This window comes from Oncorhynchus gorbuscha, linkage group LG06, assembly GCF_021184085.1.
Source record: "Oncorhynchus gorbuscha isolate QuinsamMale2020 ecotype Even-year linkage group LG06, OgorEven_v1.0, whole genome shotgun sequence".
Lineage (NCBI taxonomy): Eukaryota > Metazoa > Chordata > Actinopteri > Salmoniformes > Salmonidae > Oncorhynchus > Oncorhynchus gorbuscha.
This window is the reverse complement of record NC_060178.1, coordinates 4,116,484-4,133,149: the sequence shown is the minus strand read 5'-3', so window position 1 is coordinate 4,133,149 and position 16,666 is coordinate 4,116,484.

The following is a 16,666-nucleotide window of genomic DNA, read 5'->3' as shown; positions in this document are numbered from 1 at the left end:
TCCATTCTCCAGTAACTGTGAGGCTGTAGTGACTCCATGCTCCAGTAACTGTGAGGCTGTAGAGACTCTGTGGCTGTAGTAACTCTGTGGCTGTAGAGACTCTGTGGCTGTAGTAACTCTGTGGCTGTAGTGACTCTGTGGCTGTAGTGACTCTGTGGCTGTAGTAACTCTGTGGCTGTAGTAACTCTGTGGCTGTAGTGACTCTGTGGCTGTAGAGACTCTGTGGCTGTAGAGACTCTGTGGCTGTAGAGACTCTGTGGCTGTAGAGACAGCTCAATGAAGAGACGCGGAGACGCTCAAGAATCCCCTTACTGTGTCTGGTAAATCACATGCCATTAGATGGAATAGAATCATTCTCCCTATTCTGCTAATATTATATGATACATTTCCAAGCATTTGATTAATCTGGACCACATTGTATTGTTTTAATGGTTTTCCTTCTTTTCCACTCTGCTCTAAAGACATTGTATACAAGCTCATGCTGTTTAGTCCCGCACCTCTCTCCCTCCCTCCCTCCCTCCCTCCCTCCCTCCCTCCCTCCCTCCCTCCCTCCCTCCCTCCCTCCCTCCCCCTCCCTCCCTCCCCATCTCTCCCTCTCCCCTCTCCCTCTCTCTCTCTCCCTCCCTCCCTCCCTCTCCCTCTCTCCCTCTCCCTCTCCCTCTCTCTCCCTCCCTCCCTCCCCTCCTCCTCCTTGGCGGTTATTGCGATGCATTGCTGATGAGGCGAGTTGTCTGTGAGAAGTGTTGTGGTGTTTCTCTCTCTCCCTCTCTCTCTCCCTCTCCCTCTCCCTCTCCCTCTCTCTCCCTCTCCCTCTCCCTCTCTCTCTCTCTCCCTCTCTCCCTCTCCCTCTCCCTCTCCCTCCCTCCCCTCCTCCTCCTTGGCGGTTATTGCGATGCATTGCTGATGAGGCGAGTTGTCTGTGAGAAGTGTTGTGGTGTTTCTCTCCTGAAGTCATTCCTAACGGGCTGGAAACTGTATGTCTTGTTCCTTAATGAAGCACAGGAGTCACTCAGACAGACAGATCCACTTGGGCTGCTGAACACGAGCCCATCTCCCTCTCTCTCTCTCTCTCTCTCTCTCTCCCTCTCTCTCTCCTCCCTCCCTCCCTCCCTCCCTCCCTCCCTCCCTCCCTCCCTCTCTCTCTCTCTCCTCTCTCTCTCTCTCTCTCTCTCTCTCTCCCTCCCTCCCTCCCTCCCTCCTCCCTCCCTCCCTCTCCTCCTCTCCCTCCCTCCCTCCCTCCCTCCCTCCCTCCCTCCCCCTCCCTCCCTCCCTCTCCCTCCCGCCCTTCCTCCCTCCCTCCCTCCCTCCCCCTCCCTCCCTCTCTCTCTCTCTCTCTCTCTCTCTCTCTCTCTCTCTCTCTCTCCCTCTCCCTCTCCCTCTCCCTCTCCCTCTCCCTCTCTCCCTCTCCCTCTCCCTCTCTCCCTCCCTCCCTACCCCCTGAACTATGCTGCCTGTCTGCCTGTAGTCTGAGGCTGGAGACCAGTTGACATGTGGATGTACGGAGAGAGAACATTTAGGTACCAGATGAACAGAACAACGTTCTGACCTTAGTTCCTTATTTATGTCTCAGTTTAACTTTGGTCAGGGCGTGAGTTGGGGTGGGAATTCTATGTTTTGTTCTAGGTTTTTGTATTTCTGTGTTTGGCCTGGTCTGGTTCCCAATCCGAGGCAGCTGTCGATCGTTGTCTCTGATTGAGAACCATACTTAGGCAGCCTGTTTCCCCACTATGGGTTGTGGGTTGTTGTTGTCTCTGATTGAGAACCATACTTAGGCAGCCTGGTTTCCCCCTGTTAGTTGTGGGTTGTTGTTGTCTCTGATTGAGAACCATACTTAGGCAGCCTGTTTTCCCCCTGTTAGTTGTGGGTAGTTGTTGTGTCTGATTGAGAACCATACTTAGGCAGCCTGTTTTCCCCCTGTTAGTTGTGGGTTGTTGTTGTCTCTGATTGAGAACCATACTTAGGCAGCCTGTTTCCCCACTATGGGTTGTGGGTAGTTGTTGTCTTTGATTGAGAATCATACTTAGGCAGCCTGTTTCCCCACTATGGGTTGTGAGTAGTTGTTGTCTTTGATTGAGAACCATACTTCGGCAGCCTGTTTTCCCTCTGTGGGTTGTGGGTAGTTGTTGTCTTTGATTGAGAACCATACTTAGGCAGCCTGTTTTCCCTCTATGGGTTGTGGGTAGTTGTTGTGTCTGATTGAGAACCATACTTAGGCAGCCTGTTTTTCCACTATGGGTTGTGGGTAGTTGTTGTGTCTGATTGAGAACCATACTTAGGCAGCCTGTTTTCCCACTGTGGGTTGTGGGTTGTTGTTTTCTGTTTTGTGTTGCTGCACCTTACAGGAACTGTTTCGTTTTCGTTTCACTCTCTTTGTTATTTTTGTTTAGTGTTTCTGACCCAATAAAATAACATGAACCCTTACCACGCTGTGCATTGGTCCGATCCGTCATACTCCTCGTCAGAAGAGGAAGAAAACCATTACACTAACTGGATCCAATGGATGAATTACTGCTATTGTAACTAACTTGTACCAGAGTGTAATCCATTCTACATAACAATACAGTATATATTTAACTGTATATTCTTTAATAACATCATAACCCTGTCTTGACCCCAAACACTGTGCCTATAGGACAGATTTTATACTGTAGGCACCATTTAATGACTTTGTTCAAAAAGAACCTGTAGTGGTGGGTTTCCTGTCCTCAACAGAACCTGTAGTGATGGGTTTCCTGTCCTCAACAGAACCTGTAGTGATGGGTTTCCTGTCCTCAACAGGACCTGTAGTGATGGGTTTCCTGTCCTCAACAGGACCTGTAGTGATGGGTTTCCTGTCCTCAACAGGACCTGTAGTGATGGGTTTCCTCAACAGAACCTGTAGTGATGGGTTTCCTGTCCTCAACAGAACCTGTAGTGATGGGTTTCCTGTCCTCAACAGAACCTGTAGTGACGGGTTTCCTGTCCTCAACAGAACCAGCATCTATTCTGAGTAGAGGAGGTTACTGTAATGCTCCGGGTGTCGTGGGTGTGGAGTCAAATGCAGGAGACAGAGTTCAATGCTGTGCGTCTTTTAATAGCACCAACGCACCACAGGGTGCTCACAAAAGTTACGTTCCCAAACACAGGGAATCAAAAAGTACAATGGAAAAAATCACGACTAGGCACTAACACGTACCTCTACAACAGAGCCGAAGGTTACAATCAAATAATCCCGCACCACAACCAGGCGGGCCGGCTGTCTAATAAAGACAAACTAATTAAACATGAACAGGTGCTACCACTAAACATACAAGGAGGGGGAGGAAAAACAATCAGTGGCAGCTAATAGGCCGGTGACGACGACCGCCGAGCGCCACCCGCCCGGGAAGGGGAAACACCCTCGGTCGGACTCGTGACAGTACCCCCCCCTGAGGTCGCCCCGGAGGACGAGGTGCAGGGCGATCCGGATGGAGGCGATGGAAATCCTCAACATGGATGGATCCAAGATGTCCCCACCGGTACCCAGCACCTCTCCCCGGACCATACCCCTCCCAGTCCACGAGGTACTGCAGGCCCCTCACCCGGCGTCTTGAGTCCAGAATGGCCCGGATCGTGTACGCTGGGGTCCCCTCGATGTCCAGAGGGGGGGGGGGGGGGGAACCTCTGGTACCTCACTGTCCTGCAGGGGACCAGCTACCACCGGCCTGAGGAGAGACACATGAAACGAAGGGTTAATACGATAATAGGAAGGGAGTTGTAATCGATAACACACCTCGTTTATTCTCCTCAGGACTTTAAAGGGCCCTACACACTGCGGACCCAGCTTCCAGCAGGGCAAGCGGAGAGGTAGGTTTCGGGTCGAGAGCCAGACCCTGTCCCCCGGTACAAACACGGGGGCCTCACTGCGGTGGCGGTCAGCACTCCTCTTCTGCCGTCCACTCGCTTGTCGTAGAGATTCCTGGACGGCCCTCCAGGTCTCCTTGGAGCGCTGTACCCATTCCTCCTCCGCAGGAGCCTCGGTCTGGCTCGGATGCCATGGTGCCAGGACCGGCTGGTACCCCAACACGCACTGAAAAGGGGACACGTTAGTAGAGGAGTGGCGTAGTGAGTTCTGAGCCATTTCAGCCCAGGGAATGTATCGTGCCCACTCCCATGGCCGATCCTGGCAATACGACCGCAGAAACCTACCCACCTCCTGGTTCATTCTCTCCACCTGCCCATTACTCTCGGGGTGATAACCGGAGGTCAGGCTGACAGAGACCCCCAAGCGTTCCATGAACGCTCTCCATACCCGAGACGTGAATTGGGGGCCCCGATCAGAAACGATGTCCTCCGGCACCCCGTAGTGCCGAAAGACATGGGTAAATAATGCCTCCGCAGTCTGTAGGGCTGTAGGGATACCGGGCAACGGGAGGAGACGGTAGGACTTAGAGAACCGATCCACAATCACTAGAACCGTGGTGTTACCCTGAGACGGCGGAAGATCGGTCAGGAAATCTATGGACAGATGTGACCATGGCCGCTGTGGAACGGGGAGGGGTTGTAGCTTCCTCTAGGAAGGTGCCTAGGAGCCTTACTCTGAGCGCACACTGAACAAGAGGAGACATAACCCTTAACGTCCTTAGCCAACGTAGGCCACCAATACCTCCCTGAAGGCTCCCCACTGTCCTCGTCACCCCAGGGTGAACCGAGGAGGGTAGGACGTGAGCCCATCGAATCAGTTTGTCCCGAACACCAAGCGGCACGTACCTTCGCCCCGCTGGACACTGAGGAGGCGCGGGGTTCAGCCCGTAACGCCCGCTCGATGTCCGAGTCCACCTCCCATACCACTGGGGCTACCAGCTTTGAGGCGGGAAGGATGGGAGTAGGTTCGGTGGACCCATCCTCCGTGTCGTAAAGGCGGGACAGTGCGTCAGCCTTCACGTTCTGGGAGCCCGGTCTATAAGACAAAGTAAACCGGAACTGGGTGAAGAATATGGCCCACCTTGCCTGACGTGGGTTAAGTCTCCTAGCTGCCCGAATATACTCCAGATTCTGGTGGTCGGTCCAGATGAGAAAAGGGTGCTTAGCCCCCTCAAGCCAGTGTCTCCACACCTTCAGAGCTCTAACCACCGCTAGCAACTCCCGGTCCCCCACATCATAGTTACGCTCCGCTGGGCTGAGCTTCCTTGAGAAGAAAGCGCAGGGGCGGAGTTTTGGTGGCGTACCCGAGCACTGTGATAGCACGGCACCCACCCCAGCCTCGGACGCGTCCACCTCCACTATGAATGCTAGAGAGGGGTCCGGATGCGCCAACACGGGCGCATCAGTGAACAGCGCCTTCAACTTGTTGAATGCTCTGTCCGCCTCTGCTGACCACTGCAACCACACCGGGCCCCCCTTCAGCAGTGAGGTGATGGGAGCCGCTATCTGGCCAAAACCCCGGATAAACCTCCGGTAGTAGTTGGCAAAACCCAAAACCGCTGCACCTCCTTTACCGTGGTTGGAGTCGGCCAATTACGCACGGCCCTAATGCGGTCACCCTCCATCACTACCCCCGAGGTGGAAATGCGATATCCCAGAAAAGAGACGGCTCATTTAGAGAACAGGCATTTCTCAGCCTTGACGTATAGGTCATGCTCCCGCAGTCTACCATGCACTTTGCGCACCAGAGACACATGCGCGGTGTGAGTGGCCAAGTAGATCAGAATGTCATCGATATAAACAACCACTCCCTGCCCGCACAGGTCCCTGAGAATCTCGTCTACAAAGGATTGGAAAACGGATGGAGCATTCTTTAACCCATACGGCATGACGAGGTACTCATAGTGGCCGGATGTAGTACTAAATGCGGTTTTCCACTCGTCTCCCTTCCGAATACGCACCAGACTATACGCGCTCCTGAGATCCAGTTTTGTGAAGAACTGCGCTCCGTGGAACGATTCCACCGCCGTAGCGATGAGAGGTAGAGGGTAACTATACCCCACTGTGATGGCGTTTAGACCTCTATAATCGATACACGGACGCAAACCTCCCTCCTTTTTCCTCACAAAAAAGAAACTCGAGGAGACGGGTGAAATGGAGGGCCGAATGTACCCCTGTCCCAGCGACTCCGTGACATATGTCTCCATTGCCAACGTTTCCTCCTGGGACAGCGGGTACACGTGACTCTTGGGAAGTGCAGCGTCTACCTGGAGATCTATCGTACAATCCCTTCCCGGTCGATAAGGTGGTAATTTAGTCGCTTCCACTTTACTGAAAGCGATTGCCAAATCGGCATACTCGGGGGGAATGCACACCGTGGAACCCTGGTCTGGACTCTCCACCGACGTGGCACCGATGGAAACTCCCAAACACCTTCCAGAACACTCCTCTGACCACCCCTGGAGAACCCCCTGTCTCCACGAAATTTTAGGATTGTGCCGGGCCAGCCAGGGAGTCCCCAGCACCACTGGAAACGCAGGTGAATCAATAATAAAAAAACTGATACGCTCCCTATGATTCCCCTGCATCACCATGTCCAGTGGGACCGTGGTCTCCCTGACCATCCCTGACCCTAATGGCCGGCTATCTAGGGAGTGCACGGGGAAAGGAGAATCTATCGGCACCAGCGGAACCCCTAACTTAAGGGCGAGTCCGCAATCCATAAAGTTCCCAGCTGCGCCTGAATCGACTAGCGCCCTATGCTGGGAAGAGGGAAAAAAAGTGAAGGAAAGAGGTTAAGACAAACATGTGGCCAACAAGGGGTTCTAGCTGAGTTTGATGCTGACTCACCTGGGGTGACCGAGAAGCGTTCCGCCTGCCATCTCTACTCCCAGACGGACCACCCCAGCACCGATCAGACGTGTGTCCTCTCCGACCACAGTTGGTGCAGGGAAGGCCTCCTCCTCCGGTACCCCTCGGCGTAGCCCCTCCCAACTCCATTGGAATGGGAGCGGAGGGGCTGGGTGGTGGAACGCACAGAACCCTCTCTGAACGCCCGCGGGCAGCCAGCAGATTATCCAGTCGAATGGACATGTCGATCAGCTGATCCAGTGACAGAGTGGTGTCCCGACACGCTAACTCCCGGCGGACGTCCTCTCGGAGACTACACCTGTAGTGGTCCATAAGGGCCCTGCCGTTCCACCCAGATCCGGCTGCTAAGGTCCGGAACTCCAGCGCGTAATCCTGGGTGCTCCTCTTCTCCTGCCTGAGATGAAATAGTCGTTCTTCCACCGCTCGGCCGTCTAGAGGGTGATCAAACACGGCACGGAAGCGGCAGGAAAACTCTGTGTAGTGCTCCCGCAGTCTGGGCCATTCCAGACTGCGTTCGCCCATTCCAGAGCACGACCCGTGAGGCAGGAGATGAGGACACTCACCCTCTCTGCTCCTGAGGGAGTGGGTCTGATGGTGGCCAGGTATAGCTCCAGCTGAAGCAGAAACCCCTGGCAACCCGCCGCCGCTCCATCATAAGCCCTCGGTAGCGTCAGACGGAGGGTGCTGGAGTCGGGAAATGGGGAGTCCGTGGGAAATGGGGAACCGTGGGTGCCGAAGGTGGAGAGAGGAGACCACTCCTCTCCCATCTGTCCATTCTCTCCATCACTTGATCCATCGCGGATCCGATCCGATGGAGGACGGTGGTGTGGTGGAGAACCCCTTCCTCCATTGATGGGAGAGGGTTGGCTGCGGGATTCTGTAATGCTCCAGGTGTCGTGGGTGTGGAGTCAAATGCAGGAGACAGAGTTCAATGCTGTGCGTCTTTTAATAGCACCAACGCACCACAGGGTGCTCACAAAAGTTACGTTCCCAAACACAGGGAATCAAAAAGTACAATGGAAAAAATCACGACTAGGCACTAACACGTACCTCTACAGCAGAGCCGAAGGTTACAATGAAATAATCCCGCACAACAACCAGGCGGGCCGGCTGTCTAATAAAGACAAACTAATTAAACATGAACAGGTGCTACCACTAAACATACAAGGAGGGGAGGAAAAACAATCAGTGGCAGCTAATAGGCCGGTGACGACGACCACCGAGCGCCACCCGCCCGGGAAGGGGAAACACCCTCGGTCGGACTCGTGACAGTTACAGGACATTTATTCTGAGTAGAGGAGATTACAGGACATTTATTCTGAGTAGAGGAGATTACAGGACATTTATTCTGAGTAGAGGAGATTACAGGACATTTATTCTGAGTAGAGGAGATTACAGGACATTTATTCTGAGTAGAGGAGATTACAGGACATTTATTCTGAGTGGAGGAGATTACAGGACATTTATTCTGAGTAGAGGAGATTACAGGACATTTATTCTGAGTAGAGGAGGTTACAGGACATTGATTCTGAGTAGAGGAGATTACAGGACATTTATTCTGAGTAGAGGAGATTACAGGACATTTATTCTGAGTAGAGGAGATTACAGGACATTTATTCCGAGTAGAGGAGGTTACAGGACATTTATTCTGAGTGGAGGAGGTTACAGGACATTTATTCCGAGTAGAGGAGGTTACAGGACATTTATTCTGAGTAGAGGAGATTACAGGACATTTATTCTGAGTAGAGGAGGTTACAGGACATTTATTCTGAGTAGAGGAGGTTACAGGACATTTATTCTGAGTAGAGGAGGTTACAGGACATTTATTCTGAGTGGAGGAGATTACAGGACAAGGTCGTTGTTTAAACTAAATTACTCTGACTCACACACACACACACACACACACACACACACACACACACACACACACACACACACACACACACACACACACACACACACACACACACACACACACACACACACACACACACACAAACTCTTTCTCTCTCTCCTCTCCCACTATCTAGGTCAGGACGTACTATGTCAATTCCTCCCAAACTAAACTTCCTCCTCCCTCCTCGCACAGCTGATAATTAAACTCACCCAATTAGCCCAAATTTAATGGGATTTCAGTTCCAGCCTTTTATTTAAGAGGTAAAGAGTTATATTTTAATTGCATTTAATGTAACTGATGTAACTGTGTGGTCCTCCAAGTGTGTTTCTTCTTCTCCTATCTCGAATGTGTAATTACTACGGCAAACCTTGACGAGATATTCAATGAGCTGTACTTATTGGGACAGTGAAAAATATAGTATTTATTTTTCTTCCTGTCAATACAGTATCTGTTGAGTGTACATCAATTGAGTATACAGAAGTATACAGTAGTATACAGTAGTCCATATTTGATCTTTACTAATTGCAGAATGATAGGTGGAGGAAGTGGACGGATGGCTGAAACAGAACAGATTTATGTGGTCCTGAAACAGAACATATTGAGGCGGTCCTATTGGACGGTAGGCCTGAAACAGAACAGATTGATGTGGTCCTGAAACAGAACATATTGAGGTGGTCCTATTGGACGGGAGGACTGAAACAGAACATATTGAGGTGGTCCTATTGGACGGGAGGCCTGAAACAGAACATATTGAGGTGGTCCTATTGGACGGGAGGCCTGAAACAGAACATATTGAGGTGGTCCTGAAACAGAACAGATTGAGGTGGTCCTATTGGACGGTAGGCCTGAAACAGAACATATTGAGGTGGTCCTGAAACAGAACATATTGAGGTGGTCCTATTGGACGGGAGGCCTGAAACAGAACATATTGAGGTGGTCCTATTGGACGGGCCTGAAACAGCCCTGAAACAGAACAGATGAAAAACAGAACATATTGAGGTGGTCCTGAAACAGAACATATTGAGGTGGTCCTATTGGATGGTAGGCCTGAAACAGAACATATTGAGGTGGTCCTATTGGACGGGACGCCTGAAACAGAACATATTGAGGTGGTCCTGAAACAGAACATATTGAGGTGGTCCTATTGGTGGTCCTATTGGACGGGCCGCCTGAAAACAGAACATATTGAGGTGGTCCTGAAACAGAACAGATTGAGGTGGTCCTGAAACAGAACATATTGAGGTGGTCCTATTGGACGGGAGGCCTGAAACAGAACAGATTGAGGTGGTCCTATTGGATGGGCCGCCTGAAACAGAACATATTGAGGTGGTCCTGAAACAGAACAGATTGAGGTGGTCCTGAAACAGAACATATTGAGGTGGTCCTATTGGACGGGCCGCCTGAAACAGAACATATTGAGGTGGTCCTGAAACAGAACAGATTGAGGTGGTCCTGAAACAGAACATATTGAGGTGGTCCTGAAACAGAACATATTGAGGTGGTCCTATTGGACGGGAGGCCTGAAACAGAACAGATTGAGGTGGTCCTATTGGACGGGCCGCCTGAAACAGAACATATTGAGGTGGTCCTGAAACAGAACAGATTGAGGTGGTCCTGAAACAGAACATATTGAGGTGGTCCTATTGGACGGGAGGCCTGAAACAGAACATATTGAGGTGGTCCTATTGGACGGGCCGCCTGAAACAGAACAGATTGAGGTGGTCCTATTGGACGGGCCGCCTGAAACAGAACAGATTGAGGTGATCCTATTGGACGGGCCGCCTGAAACAGAACATATTGAGGTGGTCCTATTGGATGGGAGGCCTGAAACAGAACAGATTGAGGTGGTCCTATTGGACGGGCCGCCTGAAACAGAACAGATTGAGAACATATTGTGGTCCTATTGGACGGGCCGCCTGAAACAGAACATATTGAGGTGGTCCTGAAACAGAACAGATTGAGGTGGTCCTGAAACAGAACATATTGAGGTGGTCGGACGGGAGGCCTGAAACAGAACAGATTGAGGTGGTCCTATTGGATGGGAAACAGAACATATTGCCTGAAACAGAACAGATTGAGGTGGTCCTGAAACAGAACATATTGAGGTGGTCCTATTGGACGGGCCGCCTGAAACAGAACAGATTGAGGTGGTCCTGAAACAGAACAGATTGAGGTGGTCCTGGAACATATTGAGGCCTGAAACAGAACATATTGAGGTGGTCCTATTGGACGGGAGGCCTGAAACAGAACAGATTGAGGTGGTCCTATTGGACGGGCCGCCTGAAACAGAACATTGAGGTGGTCCTGAAACAGAACAGATTGAGGAACATGGTCCTATTGGACGGGAGGCCTGAAACAGAACATATTGAGGTGGTCCTATTGGACGGGCCGCCTGAAACAGAACAGATTGAGGTGGTCCTATTGGACGGGAGGCCTGAAACAGAACAGATTGAGGTGGTCCTATTGGACGGGCCGCCTGAAACAGAACAGATTGAGGTGGTCCTATTGGATGGACAGAACAGATTGAGGTGGTCCTATTGGACGGGCCGCCTGAAACAGAACAGATTGAGGTGGTCCTATTGGACGGGAGGCCTGAAACAGAACAGATTGAGGTGGTCCTATTGGACGGGAGGCCTGAAACAGAACAGATTGAGGTGGTCCTTGGACGGGCCGGCCTGAAACAGAACAGATTGAGGTGGTCCTATTGGAAAACAGAACAGATTGAGGTGGTCCTATTGGACGGGAGGCCTGAAACAGAACATATTGAGGTGGTCCTATTGGACGGGAGGCCTGAAACAGAACATATTGAGGTGGTCCTGAAAACAGAACAGATTGAGGTGGTCCTATTGGACGGTTGGCCTGAAACAGAACATATTGAGGTGGTCCTGAAACAGAACATATTGAGGTGGTCCTATTGGACGGTAGGCCTGAAACAGAACATATTGAGGTGGTCCTATTGGACGGGCCGCGAGGCCTGAAACAGAACATATTGAGGTGGTCCTGAAACAGAACAGATTGAGGTGGTCCTATTGGATGGTAGGCCTGAAACAGAACATATTGAGGTGGTCCTGAAACAGAACATATTGAGGTGGTCCTATTGGACGGGAGGCCTGAAACAGAACAGATTGAGGTGGTCCTATTGGGCAGGAGGCAGAACATATTGAAAAACAGAACAGATTGAGGTGGTCCTATTGGACGGTTGGCCTGAAACAGAACATATTGAGGTGGTCCTGAAACAGAACATATTGAGGTGGTCCTATTGGACGGGGCCTGAAACAGAACATATTGAGGTGGTCCTATTGGACGGGAGGCCTGAAACAGAACAGATTGAGGTGGTCCTATTGGACGGGCCGCCTGAAACAGAACATATTGAGGTGGTCCTGAAACAGAACATATTGAGGTGGTCCTATTGGACGGTAGGCCTGAACCAGAACATATTGAGGTGGTCCTATTGGACGGGACGCCTGAAACAGAAAATATTGAGGTGGTCCTGAAACAGAACATATTGAGGTGGTCCTATTGGACGGGCCGCCTGAAACAGAACATATTGAGGTGGTCCTATTGGACGGGAGGCCTGAAACAGAACAGATTGAGGTGGTCCTATTGGACGGGCCGCCTGAAACAGAACATATTGAGGTGGTCCTGAAACAGAACATATTGAGGTGGTCCTATTGGAAGGCCTGAACAGAACATATTGAGGTGGTCCTATTGGACGGGACGGAAACAGAAAATATTGAGGTGGTCCTGAAACAGAACATATTGAGGTGGTCCTATTGGACGGGCCGCCTGAAACAGAACATATTGAGGTGGTCCTATTGGACGGGACCTGAAACAGAACAGATTGAGGTGGTCCTATTGGACGGGCCGGAAACCTGAAACAGAACAGATTGAGGTGGTCCTGAAACAGAACATATTGAGGTGGTCCTATTGCCTGAAACAGAACAGATTGAGGTGGTCCTATTGGACGGGCCGCCTGAAACAGAACAGATTGAGGTGGTCCTATTGGACGGGAGGCCTGAAACAGAACAGATTGAGGTGGTCCTATTGGACGGGCCGCCTGAAACAGAACATATTGAGGTGGTCCTATTGGACGCGCCGCCTGAAACAGAACAGATTGAGGTGGTCCTGAAACAGAACAGATTTAGGTGGTCCTGAAACAGAACAGATTGAGGTGGTCCTATTGGACGGGAGGCCTGAAACAGAACAGATTGAGGTGGTCCTATTGGACGGGCCGCCTGAAACAGAACAGATTGAGGTGGTCCTATTGGACGGGAGGCCTGAAACAGAACAGATTGAGGTGGTCCTGAAACAGAACAGATTGAGGTGGTCCTATTGGACGAGAGGTCTGAAACGGAACATATTGAGGTGGTCCTATTGGACGAGAGGCCTGAAACAGAACATATTGAGGTGGTCCTATTGGACGGGAGGCCTGAAACAGAACATATTGAGGTGGTCCTATTGGACGAGAGGCCTGAAACAGAACATATTGAGGTGGTCCTATTGGACGGGAGGCCTGAAACAGAACAGATTGAGGAAGTCCACCAAACTCCAGCCAAAAGGCCTGTACCATCATCTTCTTGACTATTTTTAGCCCTGCATGTATAATTCATCACATTTGGCTCTCTATCCCTCTCTCTCCCTCTCTCTCCATCTCTCATTCCTTAAAGTGGGTCAGAACGACAAACTCACATGAACTCACTAAGAGGGAATGGAATGACGAGTAAACTTACACCTTAGAGGAAAGTTCAACTAAAAGACTATCTTTTGGTATATTTGTTTCCTGAGACCACTGTTGGAACACTTTGCCCGTCAGCAATCAAGTCTTTATGATCTAGAACTTTCTAAAATACAGAAAGGGTCAAAGCTCTGTACGAAGCGCATCGTACTGTGGCACGTTCTGTTTTTAGAAAGTTCTAGACTTGATTGCTGACATGTTGGGACTCACACAACCCCAGCTGTTCTCACGTTCTCACACAGCCCCAGCTGTTCTCACATCGACAAGGTCCTCTCATTATAGAATCTATATCGACAAGGACCTCTCATTATAGAATCTATATCGACAAGGACCTCTCATTATACAGAGTGGTCCTTATAATGGTCCTTCTGTAGCTCAGTTGGTAGAGCGTGGCGCTTGTAACGCCAGGGTAGTGGGTTCGATTCCGGGACCACCCATACGTAGAATGTATGCACACATGACTGTAAGTCGCTTTGGATAAAAGCGTCTGCTAAATGGCATATATTATACAATCTATATCGACAAGGACCTCTCATTATAGAATCTATATCGACAAGGACCTCTCATTATACAATCTATATCGACAAGGACCTCTCATTATAGAATCTATATCGACAAGGACCTCTCATTACAGAATCTATATCGACAAGGACCTCTCATTATAGAATCTATATCGACAAGGACCTCTCATTATAGAATCTATATCGACAAGGACCTCTCATTACAGAATCTATATCGACAAGGACCTCTCATTATATAATCTATATGGACAAGGACCTCTCATTACAGAATCTGAACTGCATAGTATTGGGTAGTATTATATTGTACTGTACTGTATTGTATAGTATTGTAGTGTATAGTATTGTACTGTGTTGTATTGTATAGTATATAATAAAACTGGTTGTTTGGATCCTGGATGCTGATTGGACGAGCAGCGTTCTAAACCGTGCTGTACAGTATTGTATTGCATTGTATAGTATTGTATAGTATTGTATTGTACAGTATTGTATTGCATAGTATTGTATACAGTCACAGTGTCTGAGAGGGAGTCAGAGACTAGACAGACTATATATATATATACAGTGCCTTGCGAAAGTATTCGGCCCCCTTGAACTTTGCGACCTTTTGCCACATTTCAGGCTTCAAACATAAAGATATAAAACTGTATTTTTTTGTGAAGAATCAACAACAAGTGGGACACAATCATGAAGTGGAACGACATTTATTGGATATTTCAAACTTTTTTTAACGAATCAAAAACTGAAAGATTGGGCGTGTAAAATTATTCATATAATATATAGAAACGAGCAGATAGATGACCATGCACTGATTTCTGGCTCAAAGGACCATAAACAAAACTGAAGAGGGTTTTACATCCACAGCAACAACAGAAATGTACTATGTACCTAATGTATCCCCATGGTTACCCATCCGTCTCCATGGTTACCAATCCACCCATCCCCATGGTTACCAATCCGTCTCCATGGTTACCAGTCCATCCTTCCCCATTGTTACCAATCCGTCTCCATGGTTACCAATCCATCCATCCCCATGGTTACCAATCCATCCATCCCCATGGTTACCAATCCATCCATCCCCATGGTTACCAATCCATCCATCCCCATGGTTACCAATCCATCCATCCCCATTGTTACTAATCCGTCTCCATGGTTACCAATCCATCCATCCCCATTGTTACCCATCCGTCTCCATGGTTACCAATCCATCCATCCCCATGGTTACCAGTCCATCCATCCCCATTGTTACCAATCCGTCTCCATGGTTACCAATCCATCCATCCCCATTGTTACCCATCCGTCTCCATGGTTACCAATCCATCCATCCCCATTGTTACCCATCCGTCTCCATGGTTACCAATCCACGCCCATGGATGTACCTGACATACGTATTCAGGTTATGTGATCTGATGCAGGAATCAAACCCACAACCCTGCCCCAGACGTAAAGATGTCTCCCCAGCAGACTGTGGGGCTCTAATCAAACCCACAACCCTGCCTCAGACGTAAAGATGTCTCCCCAGCAGACTGTGGGGCTCTAATCAAACCCACAACCCTGCCCCAGACGTAAAGATGTCTCCCCAGCAGACTGTGGGGCTCTAATCAAACCCACAACCCTGCCCCAGACGTAAAGATGTCTCCCCAGCAGACTGTGGGGCTCTAATCAAACCCACAACCCTGCCCCAGACGTAAAGATGTCTCCCCAGCAGACTGTGGGGCTCTAATCAAACCCACAACCCTGCCCCAGATGTAAAGATGTCTCCCCAGCAGACTGTGGGGCTCTAATCAAACCCACAACCCTGCCCCAGACGTAAAGATGTCTCCCCAGCAGACTGTGGGGCTCTAATCAAACCCACAACCCTGCCCCAGACGTAAAGATGTCTCCCCAGCAGACTGTGGGGCTCTAATCAAACCCACAACCCTGCCCCAGACGTAAAGATGTCTCCCCAGCAGACTGTGGGGCTCTAATCAAACCCACAACCCTGCCCCAGACGTAAAGATGTCTCCCCAGCAGACTGTGGGGCTCTAATCAAACCCACAACCCTGCCCCAGACGTAAATATGTCTCCCCAGCGGACTGTGGGGCTCTAATCAAACCCACAACCCTGCCCCAGACGTAAATATGTCTCCCCAGCAGACTGTGGGGCTCTAATCAAACCCACAACCCTGCCCCAGACATAAAGATATCTCCCCAGCAGACTGTGGGGCTCTAATCAAACCCACAACCCTGCCCCAGACATAAAGATATCTCCCCTGCAGACTGTGGGGCTCTAGTCAAACCCACAACCCTGCCCCAGACATAAAGATATCTCCCCTGCAGACTGTGGGGCTCTAGTCAAAGGGGGTGACTGTCTGTCGTCATGATGAATGATCCTTGGTCCTCTGGAATCACAGGAGCACCACGTTTAATTGAGCATGACTGTGTCTTTGTTAATGCTACTGTCAGATGTGTGTAAACATAATGATGTAATAGGTCTTGCCCATTTGGAGAGGGTGTCAGTACATGTATCATTTAAGAACTGTCTGCTGTTGTCTGGCTGTCCACACAGAGAACTGTCTGCTGTTGTCTGGCTGTCCACACAGAGAACTGTCTGCTGTTGTCTGGCTGTCCACATAGAGAACTATCTGCTGTTGTCTGGCTGTCCACACAGAGAACTGTCTGCTGTTGTCTGGCTGTCCACATAGAGAACTATCTGCTGTTGTCTGGCTGTTCACACAGAGAACTATCTGCTGTTGTCTGGCTGTTCACACAGAGAACTATCTGC